Here is a 13,800-nt window from a genome sequence, read left to right as displayed (position 1 = left end):
GCCACAGCCTGCCCGGCTTCCAGGGCTTCCAGGCGGCCTGGTGCAGGCCGACAGGACACGTGGCTCCTACCAGTGCGCCCCACGTGCGGCCCCGCGTGCGCCTCGGCCCTGCCTGCCTGGCCTGGGGCTGGCTGCTGGGGCTGCTGCCAGCTCCAGAGGAGCAGACGCCTGCAGATGGGGTGAAGGTGGGGGGCGACGTGAGACTGGGGTGAAAGAGTGGGGAGCAGGGACCCGGTCCCACACCACCTCTGCCGCCCAGCCAGTTCTGACCTGTGCCAATGGCTTCGCTTCCGGTTTTGGGTGCATGAATGTATCCTTCCTGGAGAAGCCTGTGCTGGCTTGTTGAGCCTTCCCAGGGCTAAGATGACAACAATAGTGATAATAAAACAGTAATAACAATCATGGCAAACATTTACCGAGTGCTCACTCTGTGCCAGGAACTTTTTCATCGAACCCCTCCCACCTCTCCCCCCAGCAACCTCATAATGTCAGCCCTTTTACAAATGAGGAAATTAAGACAGGGAGATGCTCATATTATTGTAATTACAGCTAATAATGGCTGTTAGCAACAGTAGTGATACTGAGGGGGCTATGGCTTAAGGAGGGTTTGCTGTTCTGACACATAGGATCATACTAACTCCTGCATCTCTCCTGTGAGGGGCTTTTACATCATCCCCATTTTACAGATGAAGGCTGAGTCTCAGAGAAATAATCATTTGCCCATGAAGACAGCTGGTCAAAGGACAGAGTCAGGACTCGGACCCATGACTCTCTGAGCAAACTTTCAGCCATGACCACTCCCAGCCATTCTTTTTTATTATTATTTTTTATTTTTTTATTGCTTAAAGTATTACAGCAGCCATTCTTGAAGGAATCTTTTGCCTGTGATACCCCGTCTGCTTGCCCCGACCTGTCCCTAAACTGGGTAGGGCAATAGTGGTCTCTGACCACAGGGTGCTCGTTCCTGCTCCAACGATCTGTGGGAGAAGTGGCTGCTTCACCCAAGGGCACTCCCCTGGGCCCAGGAAAAGCTGGACTGAAAGTGGGCCTCGGGACCCACCCACTTACCATACACTAGCTCAAGCCTGCTTCCTGCCTCTGGGTCAGGTGAAGAGGCCCAGAAAAGCGACTGCTTGTAAATGTCCTCCTCTTGTGCACTTTGGGCTGGCCAGCTATCCAGAAGGCACCTGTGCTCCTTTCCTGCCAGGTGCCTGGTGGTCTTGCCATCTCCCCTGGATCCACCAACCATGCCTCTCATGAATTCTGGAGGCCGGGACTGAGAGGCTCCTGGGGGAGGCCTGGCGCACTTCTGAGGGGTGGTCGCCTTGCCCACTTGCCCAGAAGTCTCCCAGTCTTGGCCCCGGTGCATCCTGAAAACCCTTGCTTCACTCCTGGGTCATGCAGACCCCAACCCAGAGAGCACCTGGTGCTTGTCAGAGACCTGGATCATCAGAATCCCATGGGGCAGGTAGGGCGGGGGCCAGGAAAGGTCACCTAGCAGCTGAGAGGCTGCAGCTGCTGTGTGCCACTTGGAAGCAGGTAGGTGTGGGCCTCCTGGCCTCCCCATTCCTGAAGAGGGCGGCGAGGCCCTGCAGTGCTGCCCAGCCCTGTGTGCCTGACGTCAGCTGTGTGGCTCTCTCTGACCATCGTGCTGAGCTGCTGGGACATGAATTGAAGATCAGCCCGGGGTCAGCTGTGGCCCTCGGGGACTGGCCTGGGACTTGCTGGCTGGGGTCGTCAGCATGTGGATGTCTTCCTCCTCCCCCTGTGGCCTTGACCCAAGACACCTTTCTCCTTGTTGAAGGTCTAGGGTGGTGGCATCTTCCTCATTTATAAGGGGTTGTGCCATGAACCCCTGAATGTGGAGGAGGCGGTGTGGTGGATGAGAGAGCCTGGGCCGTGCGAGAAAGCCTCCTGATGTTTAACTGCACTGGCCATGTTCTGGGCACCCAGCCGGCCAGGAGCAGAAATACCTGGGACTCAAATTCAGGCCTCCTGTCCGTGTTCTCCCTGCACTATCTGTCCCATGCCAGCGACGTATCTCCCAGGCCTCAGAAGCTCCCTTCTGTATAATGCACACATGTGCCCTGTTGTGGGGGTTTTAGTTGACTTTATTTGTTATAGCATTTTTAGGTTCACAGAGAAATTGAGAGGAAGGTACAGAGATTTCAATTACACCCCCTGCCCCCACACAATGCATTGCCTCTCCCATCAGAGCGGTGCATTTGTTATATTATAGTATCATACAGGATAGCTTCATTGCTCTAAAAATCCTCTGTGCTCCACCTATTCTCTCTTTTAAAAAAAACGTTATTTCTCCATTTTGAGAATGGAAATGTCTTTATTGGGGTTTTTGCCAATTTAGAAATCATGCGTGGAAGTCCCCTGTTAATGGAACCCTCCCATTCCTGGGATAACCACTGCTAGGAGCTGGTGTGTTTCCCTCTCTTCATTTATATCTTCATAAATGTGCATCGCCCTGTGATTATGAGGGCCAATCACATGAGAAGTCACGAGAGCCAATACCAGGAACGGGCACCGACTGAGTGCCTACTGTGTGCCTGACCTTTAACCCTCACAGCACCCCTATGAGGCAGACATGATTTGTATCTCCATTTCATAGCTGAGAAGACTGAGGCTCAGAGGTCCCAGGGATACTGAGTGTCAGAGCTGGGATTTGAGCCCAACTCTCTCTGACTGGGCTAAGATCTCTGCACTTCAAAAAGCAGAAAGCATCTTAGTGTGTGAGGAATTCCGCTCTTGCATCATGACCCTGGGGATGGAGACTTAGCCAGCATGGGAAAGGCCTGAGGAAACAGCTTGTCTGGTGGCTGGACCCCCCAAAAGTGGAGAGAGAGGCCTTAGCAGCCCCCAGTGTGGCTCCTTCTCTTCTCAGGCATGGCTCCTAGAGGACCCTGGAGCCTGAGCCTCGGGGGAGGGAGTGATTGTCCCGTCTCCTAAGTTCATGTCCACAGGACCTGTCAGCAGAAAATACACACCCACTCAGAGGAATGTACTGTCACACTGTATGCACTCACATGCACACCCTTCCCCTCATGACACCCGAATCTCTCTGGTACATTATCTCATCTCAGCCTCACATCAGGGCTGCCTCCTCCAGTTGCCTAAGCTGTGTACTGCACAATTGCAAGAGACGCCAGTCACATGGACTATGATGTGATTGGCACACCCAGGAGTTGTCTAACATAGTGGCGCTGGTCCCTGCTTGCAGTGAGAGTGAGCCAGGGAGACTTGGCCCATTTTATAGTTTGTGGAAACTGATGCTCAGAGACAGCCAGTGACTGACTTCCCCGTGGGTCACAGAGTGAATCAGGGTTTGGAACAAAATCTGTGTCATCCTTTATCTCCCTTCCCCCAGGCATTTCAAAAAGAATTATTTCATTCTTTGATTTACTTTAAAAACAAATCATTTTCAAACTTCTGTCTATCTATTTCTAAAGAGAAGCCACTATGATACAAAATCTTAAGGGTACAAAAGAGCGCAAAGAGAAAGTTACTCCCCCTCCACTCTTGACCCCCAGGTAGCCACCTCTGACCCCCAGGCAGCCATCCCTGACCCCCTGGCAGCCACGGCTGCTATTCTGTGTTCCCTTCCAGAGGTAGTCTATACACTTTCCACACAAATGGGCCCATCTGATGCTGATCACACCTTGCTGTTTTCACGTTACATGCCCTGCAATGTATCCAAACATTTCAGGCTGTTAGATTCTTTGTTTTGCTTTAAACAGAATTCTATTACGTGGAGGCCTTGGGACTCACTGGTGTTCACAGTGGGCGCTTCTGACCTCTCGCTAGAACAAACAGTGCTAGATGAACTCCCTTGCGCATGCTTCATTTCACATGTCTGAAAAAAAACACACACCTGAACCATAAATTCTTCATTTTTAAAGATGGAAATATCTCACTTTTTAAAACAAAACCTAAAGCATCACGAGAGGACATAAAAGGTGGGGCAAACGTAGGTTTGTTATTTATTAATTATTGTATTATTTTCCATACAAACAACTGACCATCTACTTTTGCCCCACCCGGTAGAATAAAGTAAGGGAGAATGTCCAACCTGTCCACCATATAGATGCTACTCTTTGGAAGTAATCGGTTTCATATTACTTCACAGCTTGCTTACGTGGCTTACTGTCTGTGGTTGATGGCAAAAATGGTCACAATCCTTCACACCTCCCTCCCTGTGCCCTTTCTAATGTGATGGAGCAGTTCTTCCCATCGGGAAGCAGACTCTATTTCTCCCTGCCCCGAATCTGGACTTGGTCATGTGCCTTGGCTTTGTCAAGTAGAATGTGGCAACAGTGATGATGTGCCAGGTCTGACCCTAGACCTTGTGTGCTTCTGCGGACTCTTTCAGAGCCTGCTGCCCGCTGTGGATAAGCGGGCTAGCCTGCGGGTGAGAGGCTTGCAGAGCAGGGAGGAGTCAGCCCAGTTGCACCAGCTGAGAGCAGAGCCCAGCCAGGACCAGCAAAGCTGCCTCCCAGTCCAGCTGGCCATCAGGGCGTGTGGGAGCCCAGCAGAGACCAGAGGACTGCCCAGATGAACCCAACCTAATTGCTGACCTTCAGAATCTCAGACTCATTAACTAAATAAGTAGGGTTTTGTTGTTGTTTGTGTGTGTGTGTGTGTGTGTGTGTGTGTGTGTGTGTGTGTGTTTTAAAGCCACTGAGCTTGGGCGGGTCTTTTATGCAGCTTTGTCAAGGTGGTAGGTCACTGATGTAATGTATCCTGGAGATATTTCCCTAACAGACATCTGGGTCAACTCCATCCTTTCTTGTAGTTACAAAGTATTTTATTTGTGTGCCATGATTTATTTTCCCAATGCCTTCTTGGTGGACTTTTGGGTTGTTTCTTTGTTTTTGTGTCTCTGTTTCCTCATCTATAGAATGGGATTGATAACCCTGCTTTGAAGTTGATTTGTAAGAATTAGCATAGGCAAGTCAGTTATAATGGCTGATACTTAAAAAGTGCCTGGCACGTGTTTTTTCTCTTCCTCTTTCCTGTCAGTCAATTCCCACTCAGATAGGAATGGCAAACAGATTTGTCCCAGTATCCATTTGTCTGGTAGGTGCTCCTCAGAGCTTGCACTGAGCAGGATTCGGAGGCCATATCTGGGTCAGAGGGAAACAGTGCCTGGATTGATTAGTGATGCCTGCCATGGCCGTGAGGGAGCAGTGGTGAGAGGGGAATGTGTGCTATCCTTCATTCTTATTTCCATCTGAGCCTAAGTGGATCTTGCTCCTATTCATTCAGAGAATTCTAAGAGACCAGGTGACTTTCAAGACCTAAGAGGAGGACACTGGGAGGATTTGGACCCAACTTGCTGTGTGACCCTGAACAAGGCCCTTTTCTTCCTGTACCTCAGTCTCCCTGTTTGTACAACGATCAAACAGGGATTGGTGGCAGAGCTGGGATTCAACCCCCGGTCACCTGACTCCATCCTATCCCTCTGCAACTGGAGGCCGAACCCTCACATGGTGATCGGGCCTGGGGTGGTTATGGCTGGAAGCATGCCTTGCTCACGCTGTGGGTCCACAGACCTCCTGAATATCCAATAGGTTCCCACTGTGGTCTCCCCAGGATATGTTAACCTGGGAGGCCACTTGCTGGGGATGGCAACCAGGTTGAAGGTTCTCAGCAGGACTTGTCCCCTTTCCACTTCCATTCACCCCATAGGTTCTCTGCAAGTTGCATGCTATGGGACTAACAGAAAAGTAAGCTATAGACTCATGAGTGTATTCTATGTCAGAAAGTGATGTGTTAAAAAAAAAAGGCAAGGTAACGAGACGGGGTGACAATGGGCGGAGGATGCCCGAGGAAGGCCCCTAGGGAGGGTCGTGTAAGCAGACACTGGAGTGGTAATAAGGAGTGAGTCCTGCAGACAAAGGTGGAGGCCTTCTCGGCAGAGGGTAGAGCTCATGCAGAGGCAGAGGTGCTGGAGGGACAGCAGGAGGCAGGTGTGGCTGAGGCAGAGTGAGCGAGGGCTGTGGGGAGCGGTGAGGATGCTAACAAAAGTTGTCTCCTGCCATCTCATTCCCCTCTTCAGTTCTCAACACCCACCCCCACCATTTACAAACCAACCTCCGCATCATTCTTCCTTCTGCCCGCTCCTCTGTCCAAGGCTTGTCCCTTCCTTGGGCTTTGTCGAAAGTCCCCCCTCCCACTCACCCTCGACCCCTTCCCTCCTAGACACCTCACTCCAGCCTCAGAGCCTTGGCGCACATTTTTCTCTCTGTCTCCAAGGCCTCCCCATCCCTCTCACTTGGCTGTGCATCTTTTCAGGTCCAGGCAGGCCCTGCATCCCCCTACCCCAGTGGTCGGCAAACTCATTAGTCAACGGAGCCAAATATCAACAGTACAACGATTGAAATTTCTTTTGAGAGCCAAATTTTTTAAACATAAACTATATAGGTATGTACATTGTTATTAACTTAATTAGGGTACTCCTAAGGCTTAGGAAGAGCCACACTCAAGGGGCCAAAGAGTCGCATGTGGCTTGCAAGCCGCAGTTTGCTGACTACGGCCCTACCCCAACCCCGAAGCTTTCTCTGGTGCCCCAGGCTGGGTCAGGGCTCCCTGGTCTTCCTCAGTTGCCTGCATTTCACCCATGTAAGTAGGACTCACCCACAAGGTTGTTTGTGAACTCCCAGGATCGGGAGAGTGTTTGATTCCTCTACATTCAGCAAGGAGCTCAGGGTTTGGCCAGATGTGCAGATCACACTCCTGTGGTTTTGAGCTGAGGCCTCTGGCTTTCCAGACCCCTTGGGCCCTTGCTTGTCCTCTAACCTGGGACAGTTTAGTGCTAGCTACCCTGACCTGCTTGCTGCTAGTGCTCCCCTCTCCCCGAATAACACCCCCACTCCCATCTTCTTAGCCTAAATCTTCTGCATCAAAACCCAACTGGAGCCCTGGCCGGTGTTCTCAGTGGTTAGAGTGTTGGCCTGTGTACCGAAGGATTGCACGTTTGAATCTCAGTCAAGGGCACATAACTGAGTTTCAGGTTCAATCCCTGGCCTGGGTGGGGCGAGTGCAAGAGGTCACCATTTGATATGTCTCTATCACATTGATGTTTCTTCCATCTCTCTCTCTCTCCCCCCACCCCTCCCACTCTCTCTCTCTCAAACATAAATAAATAAATAAAAAATCAATGAAAAAATATCCTCGGGTGAGGATTAAAAAAAAACAAAATATACAAGGAACCAAACAACAACTGGAGCCTGTTTTGCCTGGGGCAGCAGAAAGCACACCAAGACTCAAGAATCAACTAGACCAGCAATTTTCAACTGGTGTGCCACAAGTCTTTTTTAAAACATGCAATACCTGACTATTTAGTCAGGGGCACTGACCTCTTTTCCCTTATGGGGGGGCCGGGGGGGACGTGGTGGTGGCACGAATGTCTGCCCAAGGGCTGTAGAAGGCCAGAGAAATCATTAGGTCTAGCCCTGCCAACGCATTAGGGCTGAGTTAATTAAATACTTGACCAAATATAGCAGGCTAATTTTTAAGTAGATAATTTTATATGGCCTGCAAATAATGTTATAAATATCCAAATGGTTCTCGGCAGAAAAAAGGCCCCCCACTCCTGCCTTAGATTGTCAAATTTAAAAAAATGACAACAGCGAACACAACAATAGCCATAACTTTGAATGAATCAAAGTTATACCTATATATTTTTTTTTGTCAGATTGGCAAAAGATATAACATACTTTTTGGTGTGCTGCAGAATTTTAGTAATTATGTGTGCCATGGCATGGAAAAGGTTGAAAATCACTAAACTAGACTTATACACAGTGTGATATGTGCCTAGCCCTCAGCTTCCTTATCCACAGCCTGGGCACAGGGAGTAGCAGGAAGCAGATGGTTCATACCTGTCCTGTCTCCTCCCTGTGGCTTGGAGTCCCTGAGGTGCTGCACTTATCTCTGGATCCCTTTTCGTGCCCACAACATAGCAGCTTCTCAGCAGATATACACAGAAATGTACAGAGAGGCTGCACTTTATGGTTTATACTTTGCATAAACGAATTCTGTGTTCCCTCCTCATGGAAATTCTTATCGGCATCCCTTCATTGTGCATGTGCAACTGGTACTGCTGAGCCAGGAAGACTGAGAGGGAGGGGCCTGCATCAGCGTTGGAAAGACCCCTACCAGACATTTAGAGAGGTTGTGGGACCCACTGAAGGCCCACCCCTGAGCCTGGCCTACAGATTCCAGGTCCTGAGAGCAAAAGCCTTGCGCATTCCTGAGTCCTCACCATGACACCAGGAGGTGGGCAATATCATGCCTCTTTTATAGCCAAGAAACCGGAGGGACAGCCAGTAAACGGCAGAGGCAGGACCTGACCCCAAGTCTGGGAACCATCTCTGTGTTCCTCACATGTCTCCAGACACCTGTGATTGATAATAATTGGAGAGGAGCCTTTTCTTTTCTTTTTTTTTTTTAATATATTTTATTGATTTTTTACAGAGAGGAAGGGAGAGAGATAGAGAGTTGGAAACATCGATGAGAGAGAAACATCGACCAGCTGCCTCCTGCACATCTCCTACTGGGGATGTGCCCGCAACCCAGGTACATGCCCTTGACCGGAATCGAACCTGGGACCTTTCAGTCCGCAGGCCGACGCTCTATCCACTGAGCCAAACCGGTTTCGGCGAGGAGCCTTTTCTTTCCCTCTCTTTCTTTTGGCCTTTTTCCCATTGGATGCAGCTTTTCGAGTGGCAGCTGTGCTGGGAAGAATAGGACATTCAGTGCCCAGTAGGAAATGCCTGGCACTGAGCTGGAGGTGGGCGCTGAGAATTGGTCAGCACCTCCATGCCTCCATGCCTCCCTGCACGTCCATATTGTGTTGTTGCTTGGAGACCTGGGAAGGGGGGAGTGGCCTCACCTACGTGGTGACCTGGTGTTGACTGTGGAGCTGGGGTGTAACTCTAGGCGGTGTTTACAAATGGAAAGTGGCTGGAGTCCCAGGAGGGAAAAATAACTGCCTTGTTGGAGTCTTGTCATCTGTCTTTGCTGTCCCTGGACTCTGGGCCTGGGTTATGGCTGTGAGGGCAGGGACCTGGCCTTAGGGTTTGGTTGTTTCTTGGCACCAGTAGGTAGTATGTGGGGATCCTGCCACATTTAGCCAGCAGTCACAACCAATGCCAAAATCATGGTCTTGTGCTTGGGAATACTACCTGGACACACAGTTACCTCCCAGCAACACACACACACACACACACACACCACATATGGTTTTGGGGGGCCCCAAAGCTGAGGAATTCTGCAGCTCTTGAAGCACTTGTTCAGCATCTACTCTATACGAGGCACACACTGGCCACAACATGGCTGGAGGTGCTGCATTTGACCTTGGCAGCTTCTTAACGTCCCTGAGCCTGTTGCCACAGCTGGAAGGTAGGAATACGAGCACTGCCTCACCATCTTGTAGGCCAGGATCAGGATGAGTGCCAAAGCCTCGAGTGGGGCTGTTCCAACTGCCAAACCCTATTCAGGAACTAAGGCCTATATAAGTTTGTGCAAATTAAATCACTTGGATTTTCCAAATCTTAGGATATTTCTATTGATTTTATATCATAAACTGTATGGAATTCGAACTAAACTCTACATGTCTTTGGAATAAAATACATATAGGAGTTATTAACAAATACCATCCAATACATATAATAAAAAATACATATTGGAGCTCAGCCTGTGTGGCTCAGTGGTTGAAAGTCAACCTATGAACCAGGAGGTCACAGCTTGATTCTCAGGGCACATGCCTGGGTTGTGGGCTCAATCCCCAGTTGGGGGCGTGCAGGAGGCAGCCAATAGATGATTCTCTCTCATCATTGATATTTCTATATCTCTCTCCCTCTCTATAAATAAAATATATATATTCAAAAAATACACACAAGAAAGAAAAGAAGAATGCATGTTGTTTACTCACAATAGCTAAGACATGGAAACAACTTAAGTGTCCATCACTAGATGAATGAATAAAGAAGATGAGTATAGATACTGTGGAATGTTATTCAAACATAAGACAGAAAGAAATCCTGCCACTTGCACAACATGGATGGACCTTGAGGACATTATGCTAAGTGTAATAAATCAGACACAGAAAGACAAATACTGTATGATATCATTTATATGTGGAGTCTAAAAAGTCAAACTCAGAGAAACAGAGTTAGAGTGTTGGTTATGAGGGGTTAGGGGGTGGGGATAATGGGGAGATATTGGTCGAAGGATACAAACTTCCAGCTAAAAGATTAATAAGTTCTGGGGATCTAATGTACAGCAATATATCTATGTAAATATAGATACAGGTAATAATTCATTAGTACTGTATCATATACTTGAATTTTGCTAAGACTAGATCTTAAGTGTTCTCACCACAAAAAAAGAAATGGTAACCATGTGACAGTGTTGTAGGTAGTCAGACAGACATGAGCAGAGCAAGGACAATGAACCAGGTACAGAAGGTCACCAGAGCAGAACACCCCGACACCTAGCAATGGGAAACGTTCAATTCGAGACCTTGCCCCTAGTGCCTCTCCACCCTAGAATGGCAGGTGTTTCCCTAGGACCCCTCTCCACTCTAGAATGTCCCCCATCATGCAGGTGGGATTCTCTTGACCTCTTCTCTTCTGGCATGTGGTTAGTCACGTGGTAGACCCCCACCTGTAGAGGAGAACAAGGGGTGGGGGGCTGGAGGAAAGCCCCATCTAACTTCTGTGCAAGGACAGAAGATGACAAGATGACAGGACAGGCCCTGATAGGTCAGTTTGAAGAGGAAAGCAGTTAATTCCCCTCCGAGAATTTGAAAGGAATCCTAGCCCACTCCCACTCTTTGAGTCACCGGCTTGACATTTCTCTGGGAATATCCTTTGTCTTTGCATGCTCAAATAAATGTTCTCTAGCGAGTTTGGGTCTTGGCTCTGAATTCTCTTCTTAGCCAGAACCCAAGTACCAAGGTTGCTGAGCCCTGCCAGGTTTGGTCTGGCCCCACTGGTCAGACACTAGGTGCGGTGCCCGCCACCTACAGCAACAGGATAGAGGTGTTAACTAAAGCTGTGGTGATAGTAAGTGCATCAGATCAACACATTGTACACCTTAAATCTGCACAATGTTTTGTGTCAGTTGTATATCTTAATAAAGCTGGGGGAAATTATTTTCTAAAAGAATACATGCTGAAGTGTGTAGGAAACCATGAAGGTAATGATGAGCCAACCTTGGAGGCATGGACAGAATATTTCCTCCCAGCCAAGGGCTTGCCCTGACTTCCTCAGGGTGTCTTGATGGAGGAAAGTTGTTGATTTTAATCAACTAAAATAGATCTGCTTCTTTTTTTCCAGCACCTTGTCCCCTGTTTGAGAAATCCTGGTTTCACCAGGCCGTGAAAACTGCGCCCGATGTCCCCTGCTCGAATCCATCTTCTATCTCGAATCCTTTCTGTGCACGGAGTTGTGTAGGAAGTCAGGTCTGTGGCTTTCCATAGGATACCCAGTCATGCCAGCACAATGTGTTGAAAGAAGTTCCTGTCCCCATTGAATGGAAGTGGGGCTTTTGGGTGTGGCAAGCTCCATGCCAGGAACACAAGAGGCGGCTGCCTTATGCGATAGCGTGGGTGAAAGTCTATAGGTTTTATGGTAAACAAGAGAAGCCAGACACACAGAAACACATTCCAGAGAAGCCTCTACAGTGGAACAGGGCGGCTGTGGACACCCCGGGGCCGGGTGTGTCTGGGAGGAGCCTTGGGAGGGCCTTCTGGGGTGTGGAAATGTTCTGTGTCTTGACCTGGGTGCGGTGGCTCCACAGGTGTGTGCAAAGAGAAAAAATCAATGAGCTGTGCCCTGAGATGAGCTCACTGAACTGTTTGCATGCTATATGCTAATTTAAAAGAAAGCTCTTGGAGCCCGGAAGGAGGGAAAGATCCATTCACACGGAGGTGTTTGTTGTGGAGGCTGAGAAGAAGCTTTGCAGAAGGAAAAAAGAGGCAGCGCAGGCTGGCCTGGCCCCCAACTGGGCCCTGCTGTTTCCTATCGGACACAGGCTCACAGAACACCCACCTCAGACAAGGCCCCTTTGGGACCGTGAGACAGCGATTCGATTTGCAGCAAGTACACTTTGCAGTTGTGTCTCAGGCCAGACAAAACAAGGCCCCCAGGCCACCCTCGAAGTACCAAGCACATCTCTTCTCTCAGGCCCCTCTTTCAGCTACGATGCATACCGACGACAGCTTTATCATTACAGCTTAATCATGTTTTTAGTCTCCCCTTTCGGTGGGTGAGATTTATTGAGATCCCCAATCACAGAATTTTACTCACTTTCTGGCAGCATCCAATCTACCTTAGGCCCTGCTACCTTAGATTCTCCTCCCAATCACCCAAGGAAGTCCAAATCTGTTGACACCCCAGCCTTCCCAGTGGGTGTGAGTAGCAAGGTGGTCTGTGCCTGAGGGCATCTTCAAAACCTGTGGAGTCTGGAAGAATGATCACATGTCTGCTAAGCAGAGAAGGAAGGAAGGGTACTTCAAGCCAAAGGCATAACATGAGCAAACACTTTCATAGAAAGTGGAGGGAAGAGTGTTTGTGTCTGGGGCTGGAGAAGGGGGGTACTGTGGAGGTGGGCTGGGGCTGGGGTGTAACTCATGTCAAATGACAGCTACAGAGCAGGGCTAGGACCGGGTGAGGCAGGCCCTCCTTCAGTTTTACATCCAAGGGGCCTCAGTCTCCTTACCCTAACGCCGCCTTGGTTGAGTTTCTGTAACTACTTCTAATTCAGGGCCCAGCCCTAGGCCTGAGCTGGCTGTCAGCCATGTTGGTTCTGGTCAGGCCTCAGCCCAATGCGAAAGGAGTGCACGAGGCTGTCACCAGTGCCATCTCTAAGCTCAGCCTTGTCTCCTGTCTGCAGTGACCATCTCCAGCCTTCACCCCACCATACACTGCCCACCCTCTGTCTTTCCAGCTCCTGGCACCAGACTTGGTGTGGAGCCTGGGCAGGGGCCCAATCAGCCTCCCACCCTAATCGCCAAACCCACTCAGGTCCCTCCCACTGGGGCTTCATGTCTCTTTCCTGGCCCTGTTACCACAGAAGGAGTTGGCAGTAGCGCCTCCACCCTGAGGTCAGCCCCTGAGCCCCCAGGGTCCGCAGCCTCTGTCCCCTGTGCTCCCCCTACCCACCATTGGATATGGCCCTTGCTCACCAATTTAAAGACTAACAACAAAAGCCTTCCTGGAACGCTGGCCCTGTGGGGAAGCATGGTACTTGGTTGGAAAGTTTGTAAGGAGGACATTCCGAGATAAGGAGGAGTACTGAAGGTGGCCCACCCTGTTTATTGGAATGTCCCCCTTACAAACTTTCCAACCAAGTTTCATGCTTCCCCACAAGGCCCCTCCACTTCTCTCTCCCCCTCCCCCAAGCTGGCCTGCTCTCCATTCCCTCCTGTCAAAAGGCATGGCCTCTCTGGTCAGCCCAGAGCCCATTTTGGATCCCATCTGACCTCTGACGCCTGGAGCCTCTCTGGGCTGACTCCTCCTCCCGTGATTAGTGAGCCTTGGATGTCCGAGCTCTGGGTGTCTCTGTTCGTAACCTCACTTCTTGGGGGACTTCACCTCCTCTGCTGGTTTCTATGACCCAACACCTAATCCCCAGACCCCTAGATCCTACCTACCATCTGCCAGATACTTCCAACTGAGCTCCCCAAATTCCAAGCACCCATCAGGCTGGGCTCCCTGTATTAAAGATTAATGTGCAAGGAATGCAATAGGAAGAACTCCCAGGAGAAACTGGTAAAGGTGG

General features: G+C 49.7%; 1 long non-coding RNA gene across 1 annotated transcript; it reads right to left on the bottom strand.

The window, feature by feature from the left end:
- Positions 1–10,129: 10,129 nt before the first annotated feature.
- Positions 10,130–11,595, bottom strand: LOC107182226. The gene is made up of 2 exons (XR_001512949.1): positions 11,390–11,595; positions 10,130–10,680 (listed from the first exon to the last, which is right to left on the bottom strand). It is a non-coding gene; the product is annotated as an uncharacterized LOC107182226 (long non-coding RNA).
- Between the last annotated feature and the right edge of the window lie 2,205 nt (positions 11,596–13,800).

This window comes from Myotis davidii, unplaced genomic scaffold, assembly GCF_000327345.1.
Source record: "Myotis davidii unplaced genomic scaffold, ASM32734v1 scaffold73, whole genome shotgun sequence".
Classification (NCBI taxonomy): Eukaryota; Metazoa; Chordata; class Mammalia; order Chiroptera; family Vespertilionidae; genus Myotis; species Myotis davidii.
This window is presented reverse-complemented; position numbering and strand designations above follow the sequence as displayed.